The sequence below is a fragment of the Adiantum capillus-veneris genome, chromosome 29, assembly GCF_014529385.1.
Source record: "Adiantum capillus-veneris isolate H3 chromosome 29, ASM1452938v2, whole genome shotgun sequence".
In the NCBI taxonomy this organism is placed as follows: Eukaryota; Viridiplantae; Streptophyta; class Polypodiopsida; order Polypodiales; family Pteridaceae; genus Adiantum; species Adiantum capillus-veneris.
In genome coordinates, this window is record NC_140959.1 from 8,103,306 (window position 1) to 8,122,788 (window position 19,483).

At 39.0% G+C, this 19,483-nt stretch overlaps 1 pseudogene; it reads right to left on the minus strand.

Annotated features, from left to right (window-relative positions):
* Positions 1–17,185: 17,185 nt before the first annotated feature.
* Positions 17,186–18,403, minus strand: LOC147418702 (uncharacterized; annotated as a pseudogene).
* Positions 18,404–19,483: the final 1,080 nt, after the last annotated feature.

The window sequence follows — 19,483 nt, forward strand, 5'->3', positions numbered from 1 at the left end:
AAAAAGGTAGACTTTGCAAAACAAAAGTAGCAATTTTGTGTTGACCTATCTGAGGAGGCGAGTGAGTATGTCAACTCACAAAGACCTAAACTTATTAGGGAGTTCATACATCATACTATGGTTCAACAAAGGACCAAGAAGGGCTCAAAGCCAACAAAAGCCAAAGAATCAACAGAGTCAGAGGGGAAGAACAATGCAACACAAAATTCTCCCAAGGCTAACAACAACAACAAGGGAAAGGCAAATGAAAAGGGCTACAAAGGTAAAATTAAACTTTCTCCTGAAGAGGTTGAATGTGTTATCGTAAAGATAACAAGTGTGTCAAGTGTGGAGAGCAAGGTCATGTTTCCTGTGTATGTCCCAAGAGAAGTGAACGTATTGACCCTCCTAGAGCCAGCATGGTGGAAGTTCTAAAAGGGGAAGTCTATTGCACAGGAGCACCACTTTCTTATGATTGGGGAAAAGTAAGAGAGCATGAAACTTTCATATTATTTGACCCTGGTTCTATCCACAACTTCATTTCTAATGAGCTAGCTACCAAGCTAGGTATTCATGACTTTGAGATGGGAGATGTGGTACAAGCAAAGGGCAAGAGGTCTCAGTCACTTGTTGATTGGGAAGCTAAGGCTCCATGTGCAATGCTATGTTGATAAAGAAGATTTCTTTATATCTCCACTCAAGCATGAAGATGTTATCCTAGGGGCACCATGGTTTGATTGCATGTCTGCCACTATGAAGTTTCCTAAGAGAAAGTCCTCTTTTTGCACGGAGGCAAGGATGTTTTGCTTGATGTTAATAGTGTAGGCAACACTATACCTCTGTATTGACTCAAACTTTAGACAAAGTAATGACAAGATCTCTTTCTTGTTACATGGTTTTTGTCAAGGAGTCTAAGAAAGATGCATGTATTCCTTATGAAGTTAAAAATAAAAGTTAAGAGGAATTAGAACTTTCTAGTTTCCTAAGTGAGTTTCAAGATGTGCTTACAAATGACATTCCCAAGGAGCTACTTCCCAAAGGGGGACAAGATTCTACATGGTAGCTCACCTATCAATAAGCCTCCTTACCAAGTCTCATGAGCTCAGCAAGAGGACATTATGAGGCAAGTGAACAAGCTTGTGGAAAAAGGTATGGTCATGGGTAGTTCATCTCCATTTTGTTCACCCGTTCTATAGTACAAAAGAACGATGGTACTTATAAAATGTGTGGACTGTTGGGCACTTAATCGGATTACCTTAAAGAATATATTTCTTATTCCAAATATCTTTCTACTTTAGTAGAATAGATCTCAAAAGTGGTTATCATTAGTTAAGGATAGTGCCTAAAGATATTCATAGGATGACCTTTTGAACAACTTTTGGCCTATATGAATTCTTGGTACTTCCTTTTGGACTCACCAATGCACCGTCTACCTTTAATTGAATGATATAAAGGCTCTTCAGACCTCATCGAAGCTTCACAGGAGTGTTCTTTGACAACATTATTATCTACTCAAAGACTATTCAGGAACATAAGAAATATCTTTGGGTAATATTTCAAGTTTTGAGATACAAAAAGATTTACATTAATAAAGTTTAAAAGAGATTCAATATTTAGGTCATATTATCTCTCAAACAAAGATGCGAATGGACTCTGCAAAGTTGGAGGTAATAAAAGAATGGCCTATACTAATAACGAGTCTACATAAATTAACAAGCTTTATAGGGTTGTGTGCATACTATAGACGCTTCATATAAAAATTCTTATTCATAGCATGCACATTGTATGATTTGGCTAAGAATGTTAAATTTCTATGGTGTGCGAAAGAGAAAGAAGCTTTTGAAAATTCAAAGGCAAAGCTTATCTCTCAACCTGTTTTAATATTACTAGACCTTTCAAAGCCTTTTGAAGTCCAATGTGATGCTTGTAGACAACACCTTGAAGTTGTTTTACTTCAAGAAGGGCATGCCATGGCATATGAAAGTAGGATATTGGATGATCAATAAAAGAATCTAAGCATATATTAAAAATAGCTATTAGCTATCTTACATGCCCTAGATGCTTGGAATCATCATCTCCTAGGCATTCCATTTATTTTGCGCATAGATGGTCAAAGTCTTGAATAAATTTTGACGCAAAATAAATTAAGTGATAAGCAAATGAGGTGGTCAAACACTCTCAAAGTTCAATTTTCATATTTTTCATATAGTTGGTAAGAACAACCAAGTGGTCGATGCACTTTCTCAAAGGCCAAGAGTGGATGTTGTATCAATAGCTACTCAAAATGATCTATCCTCTATAATAGATGAGTACGCTATGGATCCAGACTCCAAAAATATAATGTCAGCTATTGCACTAGGGAAGAAGGATGAATCATACAATGTGCAAGATGGTTATCTTCTCCATGGCAAAAGGCTATGCACTAGCCATAATTTATGTGAATATGTTATGCACGAATTTCATGTTCCACCTTATGCGGGACATAGAGGGATTCAAGCTACTTTGAAGGGAGTAGAGTTGTACTTTTATTGGCCAACAATGAAGGCAAACATACCAAACTATGTTGCCAAATGCATTGTATGTCAAAAGACAAAGTATGATAGAGGGAAGTGATCTGGCTTGCTTCAGCCGTTTCCTATACTTGATTCCCCATGAGAAAGTATTATCCATGGATTTCATCTTTGGATTACCCAAGTCCATACATGGGAATACGAGAATATGGACAATAGTAGACCACTTTAGCAAGTAAACGCATTTCATACCGTCCAAAAAGACTATTAAAGCACATTGTATGGAAACACTATTTATCTCACGGGTCTTTAAATACCATGGCTTACCAACATCTATAGTGTCCGATAGAGATCCAAGAATGACCAATAAATTTTGGAAGGCTCTCTTTGAGAATTTGGGTACTAAGTTGAATTTCTCCTTGGTCTATCGCCCACGAATGGATGGCCAAAGTGAGATAGAAAATTCAACTATCATTAATCTACTTAAAACCTATGTTACAAAAGTAGATCAAAGAGATCAATAGGAAAAGTATTTACCCTTAATAGAGTATGCGTACAATAACACTATCCATACTTCTATAGGAAAGGCACCCTTCAAGGTTATTGAAGAAATACCCAAGCTCCCATTGATAGTCAAGACACTTGGAAACATATTTTTTGCTGATGAGTATAGCAGAGATCTTAAAGAATCTTTCAAAAGATCAAAGAAGCTATATCAATCACACACGAGAAGCAAAAGGACGATGTGCTAATAAGCATAGATGGACTTGAACTTCAAAGAAATTGATTGGGTATTGCTCAAGTTTTCAAAACATGCGTAAGTCACACTATGGGCAAGGGAGCCCAAGGACGCCCAATGGGTCACCATAAATATTATGCTAAGTTAGCAAAAAGATAATATGGCCCATTTTGACTTCTTAAGCATATCAATGAAACAACTTATAAGTTAAGGTTACCAAGTACTTAACTCATTCATAATGCCTTTCATGTGAGCCTCTTGAAACCTGCAGGGATGAGCCACCCAAAAAATCAATAATTGAAGAACCACCTAAGTTGAGGTTCATGAAGAGATCTTGCAGCACCAGAGAGCATCCTACGACATGAAGACAAGGTTTTAAGAAGTGGTGAGACTATCCGACAATATCTTGTCAAATTTAAGAATTATCCTTTCGAAGATGCAAGGTGGATGCAAGACATCCAGCTAAAGGATAATGTAAACCTTGTAAATACTTACAATGATTTTTGTCAAAGGTAAGAATTAGGTATGAAAAAAGCATATTTTATAAAGAATTTTTCTTGTTTTAACTCTACAATTTCTTTTTAATGTTCATAAGTTTTAAGTGTATGCATACCATGAAGCAAGCTTGTGGTAGCTTTGTCTCTCAAGCATCTCTAGTAGACCTTGCCAATCTACTATGAAAGATGATTAGGGATAAATAAAGACATGCTTGCGACAACTAAGCCTTCCAAGCACCAAGTGGAGTTAGTCACCACAATGGAAGAATGTCGACATGTAAAAAGGGATCCTCTACCAAAGCAACATGACTAACTATGAATTTATTCTTCCACCCCATAGTCGAGGATGACTATGATTTCAAGGGAGAGGTAATGTCATGAATATAAATTTCTAACCTTCTAAAAGTATTTTCCAACTTAAATTGGCCACTTCATCCAAGGAAATTAAAAAGAGAACAAGTGAATTTAATAAGTGTGTTCATGGACCAACCAGTCTTGGTTTACTCAGCTTAGCTGCTCCCAAAACTGCTAAATTTAGACTTCCTAATTTTAGACATTTTGTGGCAAGTTAGAATTCCACCCTTAGGCTCCTCAGACTTCATACTTAGAGTCTAAAGAATTATTCTGATGACTTGAGCTTGGCACAATCACTTTCTATTTTTAGACTCTTGTAATTGCTCTCGGTCATCTCCTTTTTCATATACCTTTGATCAAAGCTACTGGAGATACATTTATCCTTCCTTGACATGTACCTATGATTGAGATAACTATTTAGCAACCACCCTTGCTCTTTTATGGACTTTTTCCTTTTTGGTCCCAAGCCTTGACCAAGAGTCAACTTACTAAATGAAGAAGGTTTGATCTAACCTTAGTCTTTACCTTTTCCCTTTTATTTAATAAAAACCATAAATTTACCCTTTTATTAATTAACTCGGGTGCAAGACCTGTGCACAAAGTTTGGAGGCTTATGAAGCTGACCCAGTGCTACATCTTACCTACTAATTTAAGACCTACTAAATTAGAATCATCTTTGGCAAAAATAAAACTTACCCTTTGGGATTTAAAACTTTTACCTCCTGCACAAAACATTAGCAGAGCGCTTTGGAAGTGCTGCCAAGCTGCTTCCAAAACCTACTAAATTTAGACATGCTAAATTTAGACATTTTGAAGTTGGATTCCACTCTAAGGCTTCATAATTAGATTCTAAAGATTTATTCTAATGACTTTGAGCTTAGCACAATCACTTTCAATTTTTAGACTCCTATGATTGCTCTCGATCATCTCCTTTGTCTTGTACCTTTGATCAAGGCTGCCCGAACTACATTTATCCTTCCTTGACCTATACCAATGAGTGAGATAACTATTTAGAAACTACCCTTTCTCTTTTATAGAATTTTCTCTTTTTGGTCCCAAGCCTTGATCAGGTTAGTCCATCAGCACTTGATTAATTTCACTTGTTCACTTTTTATTTTCCATAGACTTAAGTGGCCAATTTATGTTGGAAAATATGTTTAGAAGGTTAGAAATCAATATTGATGACACACAATATACACTTCTTGACCACTGAGAAAAGATGTCATCAAAATCTATGCTTTTCTTATGTTTGAATCCTTTAGCATCTAGTCTAGCCTTATAGTTAGGCTCATGATCTTTTGCCGTGTACTTCTTCTTGTACACCCAGTTGCAAGGCAAAGACCTCTAGTAACTCTGTCAATTCCCAAGTCTCATTGGTAAAGATCAAGTTATACTCAAATTGCAACAAACATAGCAAGAAGATGGCCTTCATCTCATCATCAAAGTGTTTGGAAGTAAGCTGCAAAAAACAGTTGTTGAACTTCTTCAAATGAGAGCTAATGCTACTGCCTTCTTTCATGTTCATCTGCATAAGTTTCTTCATGAGAAAAACCTTATTCGAGGTAATTTTACCATCCCATGTTGCACATAAGGCATCCCATAAATATTTGGCATTAGTCTTATCCATTATTGTGAAGTAAATGGATTCACCAAGGTGCATGCAAATAGTCGCTATATCACGCTCATTCAATTCTTTCCACTCATCATTAGTGTAGGAAATCTCTTTTCTCTCATGCAATGGTGCTATCGAGCCCTTATTGATCAACACATGCATAAGTTGCTTCCAAATTGCAAAGTTTGTGCCATCAAACTTCTTAATGTAGTACTCTTCCTTGTCACAAGCACTACTAGCAGCCATAGTTCAAGAAAATGAGACCAAAAGGCTTATGGAAATTTTTGGGAGAATTCTGACAGAGTTTTCCTTGTAACAGGAGAAAACCCTCTACTCAATGTGCAACAAAATTACTGAGTGATCAATCAAGTGTGGCAAGAACGCATATGGACGACTCGTGGGAAAAATTTGACACAGCCTTCTCTGTTTGGAGGTCAATCTCAAGTAAAATTGAACCAAAAATAGCGCATAAACCAACAAAGTGTAATCACTGGGCATAAATTGGCATGAATTGCTCAAATAAATTGCTGCGGATGACTACCAACTCATCGTCAAATTACCTATACCCATCTATACATGTGATGCCACAGAAAGGAATGTCCAACCTAATCCACCTCACACTGGGAAATCTAGCCCCCCCGTGCTCGGCTTCAGAAAACCTTACACAATGATCCTCACAAAAGGCTATGTAGACTCAAAGGCTAGCCAAGAAACGACCGGGTAACCGCCAAGAACAAGCCAGAAAATGGCTTCACAACATTGTACAAAAGGAAACATTCGCAACTCAACGTACATGCAATGGGAGTCACTGCTAGTGTGGCAGGATCTGTGCACAAACAGTCGTCAAAAAAGATGCAAGCAAGCCTCAACCGACCTCTCCCTGTGGGGAGTGAAAATCACTCTCAAGAGAGCATAGTGGCATCACAAGTGCTAATCACTCATAAAGTAATGCATAAACTCCTACTACAACATGAATCTATCAACCGTAGCCAACTAAGTTAAGCATGTAATCATTAATGCCATACATGTGCCAAAATAGGTGTGCAGTAGTAAACTCTATGATGAAAATTGCAGAGAAGAGAGCAAATCAAACGAGCACTTGTGAACCTGTCTCCACCTGGACCTATAAGCTGACAAGGCTATGGAAAACACTTAGAGAATATCAGTCTCTAAATCATAATAAACATACATCATTGTGCACTCTGATGTGTGCGTAAAAAACTTTTCATTGGATGCCAATGCCAAGAGCGTCGATGCTGAAAAACACCAAAGAAGGCAGCGTTGTGCAAATTTGGAAGTGTGTATGTGCGTGTAGGAAAGGACGCAAGGTTGATCTGTGTGTGTGCCAAAATCAGCCCCTTTTCTCTCTTTATGATGCCGATACCGAAAGAGAAACTGGCTGGGAGAGATTCCGATGCTGAGAGAGAGACAGGTTGAGAGCTTTCTCTCTCTCCTCTTGCTTCTCTTCCTTGCCAAGATTATGTGTGTGTGTATGCATGTACACACACAATCTCACACTCCTTTGCTGTTTCTCACTCTCTGCCTCTTTGTAGCTTCGTCAAAATTCCAAAGTTGCTGCTTCTCCTTTCTGTAGAGCTACACAGAGAGCTCAAATTCTTCAACGTTGCTGTAAAAACTTCAAAGACATTATTTTTTAAAATCTCCAATGCTCTATCATTGCCCTAAGAATGTACAATTGAAGAAAGATTGTCGTACATGGCAAAGAGGTAAGAAAAAGTCTCAAGATAACAAAAAATCTGACAATGATGGCAAGGGAAAAGCTAAGATTGAGGAGCTCAATGCGAAAGAGTCTCCCAAGATTGAAGATGTGCCTGAGGTCCATAGTTCCTCAAATGTTCTAGTCTTTAAGATCTTAGTCTAGATGCTCTTATTGCAGAAGATGCTAGTTTTGAAAAGAATTGGGTCATAGATTCTGAAGCCAGTTTCCATGTGATACCTCATAGAGAGTAGTTCTTTATGTATGCATATACTTGTGGCAAAGTGAATCTCAATGATTCCTATGAGCTTGAGATACATGGTGTTGAGACATCAAGTTAGTTGTGCAAAATAGCACATAATTCATAGTCAAGAATGTTAAACATGCTCCCAAGTTAGCAAAGAGTTTGATATCTATTGGTCAGCTCAACAACTTGGGTTACACAACCACCTTTGGAAATGGTTCATGCTCAATAAAAAAAAGATAAATCTTGTGATTCTCAGAGGTCAGAGCATGGAACACTTTACTCTATGTTTGTTTTGTGTGTAAATGAGGATTGTATATCCATAGCTAAGTTGTCATCTACTGAGTTGTGGCATAGTTGTCTAGGCCATATGATCCAAAAGGGAATGAAAACACTGGCTCATTTTGATTACTTGCCTATGTTGAATTATTCCAACTTTTCTTTGTGTAAGCATTGTATCTATGGTAAACAAATTAGGACCACTATATCACCATCGAATAGGAAGGGTTTGCAACCACTAGAGCTTGTCCATTAGCAACATTTTTGATCCTATGCCAACCAAGTCTCTAGGGGGAGCTAGCTATTTTGTGACTTTCATAGACCACAACTTCCACTAAGAAGGTGTGGATTTATCCTTTGCAACATAAGCATTAGGTCTTCTCTACTTTTTAAAAATTCTTAGCAATGGTAGAAAATGAACTATGTTACAGAAAGTGAATGCAACGAGCCAATCAATTACAAAGAAGCCATGCAGATGGGTGACAAGGTCAAGTGGGAGCAAGTGATGCAATTAGAGTATAACTTGATTGTTAGCAATGAGACCTAGGACCTGGTTGAATTGCAAGAACAACTTACATTGCAAATGGGTTTACAAGAAGAAGTTTACATATGATGTTCCTAGGCCTATATACAAGCCTAGATTGGTTTCTAAAAGATTCAAGCACAAAAAAAGGGAGTTGATTTCGATGAAATCTTCTCGGTCCTGGTCAAGATGTAGTAGCCATTGAGGGCATGGAGCTTGTCCAAATGGATGTGAAGATAGATTTCTTCACAAGAATCTTGAAGAGGATGTTAAATGAAGCAACCTAAAGGTTTTGAATAGCCTAACAAGGAGGAGCTTGTATGCAAGAAAGCACTTTATTGCTTAAAGCAGGGTTCAAAGAAAGTGGTATCAAAGTTTTAATGCTTGTATGTTATCCCAGGGATTTAGAAGTAGTCAAGAGGATCACTACTTGTATAAAAGGAAGCTTAGTGATGGTTCTTTGATCGTTCTCATCTTATATGTGGATGACATGCTCATTGTAAGAAAGTCCATTGAGTAGATTGTCAAATTAAAGAAAATGTTGAGCAAAAACTTTGCTTTTGTTAGCGTTGAGACCAAGTGACCGGCCCCCCATCACTAACCACTAACCCTTATGGAAAGAATAAGGAGTGATGAGTTATCTTCTCACCTAGACCCTTACCAGATTTGTGCTCTACTGCATTGCACACTTGCATGCACACTTCTTGTGCAAGTGGTATTGGAGCTCAAGAAACAACACAAACTCTCTTTCCTGCTCCTCCTCAATGCATGTGCTCTGAGACATTAAGGCTCATGGATTATGGTCTGTGTATTTTCCTCGTGTGTGCAAATTGATTAAACTTGAAGCTTGTGGAAGAAGCACAACAATAGTGTGTGAGCCTTGGATTAAATCAGTAGTGCTAATGTTTCAACAACTTTGAAAGCTGGCAACATTGGAAAACCTCAGTAGAGCTTTAGACGGAATACAATAGCGATGATTTTTTGAATCACTAGCGCTGATGATTTTTAAAGCAGCAAAGCGTTGGAGTTTTGCATTGTAAGAAATAGTGCTAAGTGAGCTTTAAGATCACTTGACATTGGAAAAAAAACATTTAGATTTGCTTCAAGTATTATTGCAATCCTTACTTTTGGCACGATTATGAGTGCGGCCTCTTTGACCTTTTCCATTGGCAACATATGCATCACCTTGCTTTGCAGGCTCCATTGACTTCCTGATGATCTCTTCATTGAGTAGACTGGAAACAACATTAAAGGTCAACTTTCCCTTAAGCGCAGAGTTGCTGATTGTTGTGCAAAATATGTCCCATGAAGTGGTGGTGAAGAGCACAATAAGAAGATGGATCGCACTTTGTCTAGTCCTTGTGATGCCAATTGATTGATAAGTACATTGAATGCATTTAAGTACCTGGAAATTGCGTCACCTTCTTCCATGAAAAGCCTGAAAGGCTTCTTCATCAAGTACACTTTGTCACTTGCACTTTTGGTCTCATATGTATTGCGCATAGCTTATCCCACAAGGATTTAACTGTAGCTTCATCCACTATGGTGAAATACACAGATTTGGCTAAGTGTAAGCAAATAGTGGACCTAGATTTCATACCTATCCTCTTTCTTTGTGGTTTTGTTTAACCATCTCCCTTTGCACACTCAAAGATCGGCACTAATTGACCTTTTGGGTCAACACATCCTGGATTTGCTATTTTTGCATAGAGAATTCGTGCCACCGAGCTTTCTCATATTACAAATGTTCTTCTCAGCAAAAGATATTATTTTTTCAAGACTTGAGTCCTATGATGAGAATATCAAACATTATGGTAAGAAATCTCGGTGAGATGTTGAGAGAACCTCCTTTGTAACGTGGAAAAAATCTCAAGCCAAAACAATACTCAAGGCCTCATAAAACACATAGATAGACTCACAATTTTTTTTTGACAAAGTCTCCTTTGTTTGGGGAGTGAAAACTTGACCCAAATGATGCATAAAATGCATAAAATCAACTAAAAAGAGTAAATCTAGGCATATACTATCAACTGCCTCTAACAAACGCTGTCATACGTGGCTTCAAGCAAAATATCCCATCAAATACATAACCTATGGTGAGGATATTGTAATGGGAAACTCCAAAAATCTGTATCACCAAAGGTATGTCAACATTTGAGAATACCCCAGCTCAATAAAACCTTACGTGCATGAACCTCTAAAAGGCTAAGCTAACACGATATCTAGCCACATTCTCAAAAAGGGTTCTTCCGGGTTTGAGTCTCTGAAATGGCCAAAAAACTGTCAAAAAATGCCAAGAAATGGCTCCACACAATGTATAGTGGGCAATATCCGCAACTCAATATACATGAGTAAGAAAACCACACATGAACATGCACCAAAAACTGGTGCAAATATTAAACAAAATCCTTGCGGAGATATTGCTCTTAAAAGAGTTCAATAGCACTATGTGTGCTAAAAAAATGCCAAGAAATGACGTACAATGGGCAGTATCTGCAACTCACATACATGAGTAAGAAATTGTGCACGAAGATGCACCAAAAACTGGTGCATAGTAAACAAAATCCCTGTGGGGACACCTGCTCTCAAAAGAGCTCAATAGCACTATGTGTGCTAAAAAAATATGCATCTGTCAATGCATAAGAATCCGTAGAGAAATTGCTGCCAAAACCACTTCCATTTATGCATGAAGAGGCACAATACATGTGTGTTTTTGAAACCTTGAGATGGTGCATGAGAACTATAGCTTGTCATTGTGTGTCGGGCCATAAGGAGAGTAGGTGCATGTGGGATTAAAAGCCTACCCCTATAAGCTTGCTTTGTGAGAAAACTTGTATGTTGATGTCGACTGGAATTTGATGCAAAACTTCCATTTAAAGCACCAAGAACACCAATACTCAAAGCCAAAACTAAGACAAAAACATGGCCGAAACCTATATATAGTTGATTCAAGGGTCGAATGTCATAAATCCAATACGTAATATGTGGGATGTTGAAAAAACACCAAGTGTAGTCTATATCATGCCGCTTCCTTTGGATTCAAGGTTGTAGGAAGCTAAGAGGCTAGGAGATGCCATCTATGGCGGGTGTTAGAGAGAGTCCAAATCTCTCTCGCTCTGTAGAGATCCGGATGGCTGGATGCCATCAATGAAGTGGCCTCCGATATCCAAGGATGCCAAAGAAAGAGTAGTGTCTATACACAATTAGTGTGTTTATGTGTCTCTACCCTTGCCAAAGGGAAATGCTGATGATGAGGTTGGGATTGACAATGCTTGAAGATCTCTTACATCAAGAGAGAATGCATGCGCACACCAAATTTTGAGCCAATGGGTGTATACACACTTCTATGCACTGTTTCTTTTGATGCTACAAAGGTCTCAAAAGCTCCTAGTTCTTTTGGAAAACTTCAAGATTCTATATATTCCAATGAAGCTGTCAGTGCTACCAATGTTGCCCGAGTTTGCAGTGTGTTTATGTGCACAGACACAACCACACTCTAGGAAAAAAAGTGCTACTAGTGAAACCCAATTTACCTTTCTCTACCCATTTCTACTATGCTATTATGGACTACCTAATTCAATTCTTGCTCAACCTCTTCAAAGCTTCAAAGCCGCTCAAATCTCCTTGTTCACTAGTTCTCTGTGTGTGTGTGTGTGTGTGTGTGTGTGTGTGTGTACCATTGTTGCCTCTTCCTCGGCACCTGCTGCCCGCTACAAAGTTGCCAAGGTGCCTAATTTTATATGCTTTCAACCCCTTTTTCTATCATGGCCGAGTTGCAAGGCTATCTACACATTTTCCACTTGCTTTCAATTTCCTGCATTGGCTGATTCTCTTGTAGCTAATTGATTCCCCTACACTACCTTTTTCCTACGGATACTTGCTCAATTCAGATCAAGAATCTCCTAGATCTCCAAAGGGGAGTTGTACATACGGGGTGGGAGGGGGAAGCCAAGCTCGTGCATGCTTTCTCTATCGGCCCATGCTCACGTGTGGGGAAGGGGAAGAGTAACACAACAAAGGGGGAAACACAACTCTGTCGAAGGAGAGAGTGAGTGGGCTTCTTTATTTTGTATGTATAAAGAACAAGGGTTAGTAAACAAAAAAGGTTCATGCGGCCACATGATTTTAACCCAACAATAATTTGCATCTGTGTAATCAATAGATGCATCGCTCTTACCAAAAAGTAAATACTTTCTTGTTGTACCCTTCAAATATTTGAGGATGTGTTTTACCACCATCTAATGCTGCTTGCCACAATTAGTCATATACCAATTAACCACTCCCATTGCAAATGCAATGTCAAGCCTTGTAGCTGACATAACATACATAAGACTACTTACAGTTGGAGAATATGGCACACTAGCCATTTCTACTCCCTCAAAATTTGATTTGAGAGAATCTTCTTTGCTTAGTTTCAAATATGACGATAGTGGGGTACTCTCTGCCTTCCCCCTTGCATATTGAAATGTTGCAAAACCTTGTGGATATAAGGTTTCAAGACAACTCAAGTATTCCCTTTTTCATGTCTCTCTTGATATGCATACCAAGAAAATGATTTGTGGAAATAAGATTCTAAGAAAACTTAAGAATTCCCTTTTTCCTGTCTCTCTTGATACACACACCAATAAAATGATTCGCTTCGCCCAAATCTTTCATAGCAAAGTTTTTGCTCAACATTCGCTTTAATTTGACAATGTCCTCAATAAACTTTCTTGCAATGAGCATATATCATCCACACATGAGAGGAAATGATCAAAGAACCATCATTGAGTTTCCTTGTATACAAGCAGTGATCCTCTTGACTCCCAAATCCTTGGGACAACATAAAAGCATCAAAATTTTGATACCACTACCTTGAACCCTACTTCAAGACACTGGTATCAAAATTTTAATACCAGTGCCTTGAACCCTACTTTAAGCAATAAAGTGCTTTCTTGAGTTTGCATATAAGGTCCTCCCTATTAGACTATTCAAAACCTTTAACTTGCTTCATTTAACATCCTCTTCAAGATCCCTATGAAGAAAGGTTGTCTTCATATCCGTTTGGACAAGCTCCATGTCCTCAATGGCTACTAATCCAAGCATTATGTGCAGTGTAGTCATCTTGACCACATGCAATAAGATTTCATCAAAATCATCTCCCTTGTGCTGCTTGAATCTCTTAGCAACCAATCTAGCCTTGTACATAGGCCTAGGACCATCATATGTAAACTTCTTCTTGTAAACCCATTTGCAAGGTAAGGCCTGCTTGCCTTATGGCAATCCAACCAAGTTCCATTTCTCGTTGTTGGCAATCAAGTTGTACTCAGATTGCATGGCCTGCTCCAATTTGACCTTGTCATCCATTTGCACCATAACGAAGGAAAATGCACTTGTGTGACTTCGGGTCTAGTTTTTTTGAAGCTCCACATGTACATATGCCTCACACCCAAAGACACACAAGTGGTCATAATGTGGCTTCTTTATAGACCACATATCCTTTAGAATTTGGTAATTCGATGGCATACTAGGTGACCAATTGATGATATGTACTGCTATCAATACTGCCTCTGCCCAAAAACCTTGAGTCAGATATACCATAGAAAGCATGGTTGTGACTCATTCTTGAATCATTCGCTTCATTATTTCTACAAATTCATTTTGACTAGGTGTGTAAGGTGCAATAAGCTGCCTCTTAACATCTGTCTTGCTACAAATTTTTTGAAATTCCTTGAAGACGTATTCTCTACCATTATCAGTCCTCATTCTGTTGATTTTATACCATTGCTAATAATTTTTGGAAAGTAGAGAAGACCCAATCCGTATGTCGCAAAGGATAAACCCACACCTTCCTAGTGGAATCAACTGAGTAGATGGCAACTCAACTATGGATACACAATTCTATGTTATATACAAAACAAACATAGAGTAAAGTGTTTCATGTTTCTGAACTCTGAGAATCACAAGATTTCTCTTTTTGAGTGACCATGAACCATTCTCAAAGGTGGTCATGTAACCTAAGTCATCGTCAAGCTAATTGGAAGATATCAAACTCTTCGCTACTTGGGAGCATGTCTAAAATTATTGACTATGAATTCCGTGCCATTATGTATAACTAGCTTGATGTCTCCAACATAATGTATCTCAAGCTCATAGGCATCATTGAGCTTCACTTTATCACAAGTATGTGTGTACATAGAGAACCATTATCTATGATGTGTCACATGGAAACTCACACCAAAATTGATGACCCGATTTTGATCAAGCTAGCCTCTTGTGCAATAAGAGCATTCGGACTAAGATCTATTGTAAAGACTAGAACACCTGAGAAATTTTGGGCTTCAGGCACATTTGCAATCTTAGGAGACTCTAGCACATTGAGCTCCTCAATCTTAGCTTTGTCCTTGTCATCATTGTTAGCATTATTGATGTTCTTGAGACTTTTTCTTGTCTCTTTGCCATGCACAACAATCTTTCTTTAAACGTCCTTTCTTGTGGAAATGATAGCACTCAACATTGTGCAAGGAACCTCTAGATTTACTACGATAATTCCTATAATCCTCATAGTTATGATTGCGGCCTCTGCGACCTTTGCCATTGGCAATATATACATCACCTTGCTTTGTAGGTTCCATAGACTTCCTGTGTATCCCTTCACTAAGTAGATTGAAAATTACAACATTGTTGGTCAATTTACCCTCAAGCATAGAGTTTCTAATTTTGCTGTGCAAATTATGCCTCATGAAGAGGGTAGAGAGAACCATAAGAAGATGGATTGCACTTCGTTGTGAAATTCCAGTCCCTACCATGCCAATTGATTGAAAAGGGGGCTTTCCAATCAATGAGCAAAGAAAACCGAGTAGAATCAATTTTTAAGCATATGAGCAACACCCTTGATTCATGCTCGATTCAACCAGCAACAAGCAACACAAAATGGTTGTCCATAAAAAATTTACACAAAGCAGTGAAGGCTTCAAAATATCAAACCTCCTTACATATTCAGGCCCTAACAAAATCCCAAGTCACAAAAGTGCATATAAAGCGTTTAATTATAAATGCATCAAAAACATAAATAAATGTTAGAACTAATAAACTTCGGCAAGTATATGAGGCCATGTAGGTACCTACCAAGGCTTGAAACAACTCCACCTTTGTGAGTGCAACCTGATGCAAAAACTCCAAGAATCCCCATCAAATTGTTTTTCCATACCATACATGCTTGAGTTATCACATTGTGGTGACATCTCAAAAGCAATATATCCATCATAATGTAATAGAGGTGTATCCAAAAAAGCACCTTTATTCTTTGGCCCAATAAAATAGTGCCACCATTGATAGCTAAGGTCTTGTGCTCTCACATTTGAAATCCTTTTCCTCATCAACCGAAGCTTGGCTGTTCTTGAAATTCCTGCCTTGCATTGAATGGGAAAAAAGTGTGCATATCGACCAACAAAAGGTATTGCATGTTAGAATCTTATAGAAGCGCAAAGATGTTATGGTTGACATGATGGACCTTTTTTTGAGGCTAATGGAAATCTTCCTTTTTACTGGGACAAGTAGGCCAAGTTCTTTTTTTTTGTGGCCTAGAATAGCAGTCGACGTGGAGGGAGCCTGGACGAGTAGCTAGCTTCTGTTAACTCTTTTTGGGCTTGCAAGGGGTAACTTTAATGTACTTGTTATATATGCAGGCGTACCCAGAGAGAGAGAGAGAGAGAGAGAGAGAGAGAGAGAGAGAGAGAGAGAGAGAGAGAGAGAGAGAGAGAGAGAGAGAGAGAGAACTATACCTATGGAATCAATCGTAGACATTGTCTTCTTGCCTAGACCTCTACTTGTCTGCTCTCTCACCATCTCACTCTTCTCTCGCTAATCTTCTTACTCTTCTTCTTCTTCTGTCTAATATGGTATTATGACAACAATAACCTACAATGATCATGTCACACCTGCAAGGAGCAATCCCATCATGCCTTCTGTGAATAATATTCCCTTGATTATATCACAACGAGACTCATCGTTGCTCCTCCTTGCTGCCCCGCAATGAGACTGCCAAGCCTCTTGTGGATCCTCTACTAATATGGCGAGGTATCCCAATTTCGCCTTGCTCCGTACAACACCTCCAAGCTCTCATATGTATGAGCCATACGTCCTCCCAATACTAAAGCTCGTTTAAGGCCTTTTAAAACTGAAGTCCTCGATGAAGGCCACCTCACAACTAAATCGTGAAGCTGCTCTCAATGTACATTGGCAAATTACGAATCACTCTCTAGTTGGTCAAACATTTACAGAACGAGCTTTTTTGGTTGCACTGTAACTGCAGTAGTAGTTGCATGTGATTAACCTATCAATGACAAAAAAGGAGCTGCATGCACGACACACTTCTTTGGCAAAATAGTAGCTACACACGATTAGCCTGTCAATGGCGATGATTCTTTTGCAACTACATGCGATTAACTTGTCAATATGATTAATGTGTCAATGGTGCTGATTCTTTTTTTGCATCGAGCTGTACGTACTTCTTTGGCAAAAAGCGATCGCATGTGATTAACATGGTTGGCTTGAAAGCATGAAACAATATAGTGCTTTACATTGGACACTGCTTTGGTTGGCATGCATGTAAACTGGCTATAAAGAGCTTCGGATCAGAAGGTAGCTCTTTGATGTGAACGCCCCTCAAAATGCTTGAGCTCTACGGACTGCGATACAATACTCTTGTAAAATTCTAATATCTCCTTGGAACCTTAAACTGCTGAGTACCTTAAACTACAATACATTCTGAGTATCCTTGGTCCGTGGGGTGCAGAATTCCTGGCTTGTCAAGCGACGCCATTTCATCTCTTGCTCGACATACTTGGTTAGAGGGCCAATATCTCATTGAACTATTGTTGGGTGTTTGTCAATGCAGGAGGTCCTCTTGCCTAAGTGTGAGTTTCTCTCCTTTGTGATGTCGAGGCTGTGTTATAAACTCACCTTGTGGTCATATACGCCCATCTTCTGTATATCAAATAGACCAGCAATAACATTTCTTTAAGCCTGTAGAGAGATTAAAATTTTTTCCTTTCAATGACAACTTACAAGCTTTGATGAGCACGGAGCGAGACTCTATGTAATAAAAAGACTCCACACTTATCACATGTTTATTGATTAGCCCCTGATTTGGCCGTAGGTTCTTGATGAGGAGGAAAAGCTTCAAAGTACAACAATGATGAGTGAGAACCACATGGCTAGTGGGCCACGTGACGATCACAGAAGCATGCTATGTGCATATGCGAGTCTTGGCCTCCCCAAAACAAGTGACAAGATGAGCTTCCTCTGTCGGCGCTAGGCTGCATATCAGTTCCGCACCATCAGGTTGCCCTCAGTTTGCACAGCTGAGAGGATGCAGAATTAGCTTGCGGAGTGAGGCAGACTTATCCCGGCCTATGCAACAACACCTCATGCTCCCACACCTCACCATCAACTCGCGCTTGCACCAATAGCTCCAAGTCTTCCCCTTTCACGATGATCTTCTTCTCAGGGGCTCTTTTGCTATTTGTCGAGTGCTGGTGGTGATTGCTCATGCAAATGAAGCTCCACAAGCTCGCCAAGTGCTGGCTCCAATTATGCGAAGGTTATCGTGTCTGCTCTTAAAGCTCAACTCCTTTGGAACCTCTCGCAATCAATCCGTGCCAGCGCGGACTTGGTTCCAGCAGGTTCAACACCAATGCAACTAGTATTAAATTAAAGAACTACCTCAACTTTTGAAACCTCTCGAAACTAGTCAGCGTCGGCGCGAACTGGTTGCAGCACGTTCCACACAATATTCTATCCACTTAGTCAACTCAACAAATTCGATGTATTTTTAGATTTCCCTCACATATACCTTACCCCCCTCTATCTTGTGTGGCCTCATTTGCACCCTCCTCATCTCAACACCTGCATCCCGCCTTTCCCCCACCCCTCCAATATCTTGTAATTCTATGTCTAACAATCTCATCGTGAGTTCTCTCTATGCTAGATGGAGAGAGGTAGAGAGAGAAAAATTAAGCTTGCGAGAGAGAGAGAGAGAGAGAGAGAGAGAGAGAGAGAGAGAGAGAGAGATTCTTAAGAGAGAGAGCCATGTGGGCATCTAGGTAGATTCTAGCCTTCAAAGATTTTTCTTAAATCATAGAGACATACTCTCACAATATACAAAGCAGTTTTTTGATTCTTTTTTTAATAATTTTGGATCTAGAATGCTATACAAAGCTAGATAATCACCACATATGGCCTTGGTAAAACTCGTCTAAACCTATCCGCATGGGCACTGACCGGTTCCAAGATGGGGCGGGCGCCACAGTTAGCGACAATGGATCCGGGCAGTGTTGCGACGACGGAGTCGGGTACTGCTGCGGAAATTTTTCTTTTGTTTCTTTATAAAATTGCCTTCTTGTTTAAATTGGGTCACATTTATATGAAGAAAAAATGCCCCTTAGCAAGTTGGAGAAGCCAGACATAACTTTACCACTCCTACGGGTTGGAGTAGATTCAAAAAGCCCTCTTGTGACTATGATTCAAAACAATCCAAACTTTCTTGACCACTCCCCGCTATAACTAGTGAAATTGATGATAATACAATTGGAGGGAGAGCATTTGTAAGAAATGACCCATAGTTCCCTATACCTACCTTTGTTGTTCTACCTTTCATTCATGCATTCCAATAGACTGAATCCTAGGCATGACACTGTGTAAACACATTGGTCTCTCATATGTGCAAGTCAATAGATACTTTGTCAAGTACAACTATTTATTTCACAGCCATCTTGAATGTTCTTGCACACTTACAAATCTTGAATTGTGCCATATGCATAGGAAATACAAGAGTAGATGAGTGCATCTATAGACACCTTCTCCACACTATTGTTGTAAACTACCTAGTGGTGTTTGGCCTTAGAGAATGTGGCACATCCTCTAGTCAATGCAATCAAAGAGATGACATCATTAGTATAAAGCTTTCATCAAGAGCTATATATGCTCTCTAAAGTAAATAACTTTGGGCATATTTGTTTTTTTAATAAAAAAGGCAATGGATGGCAAG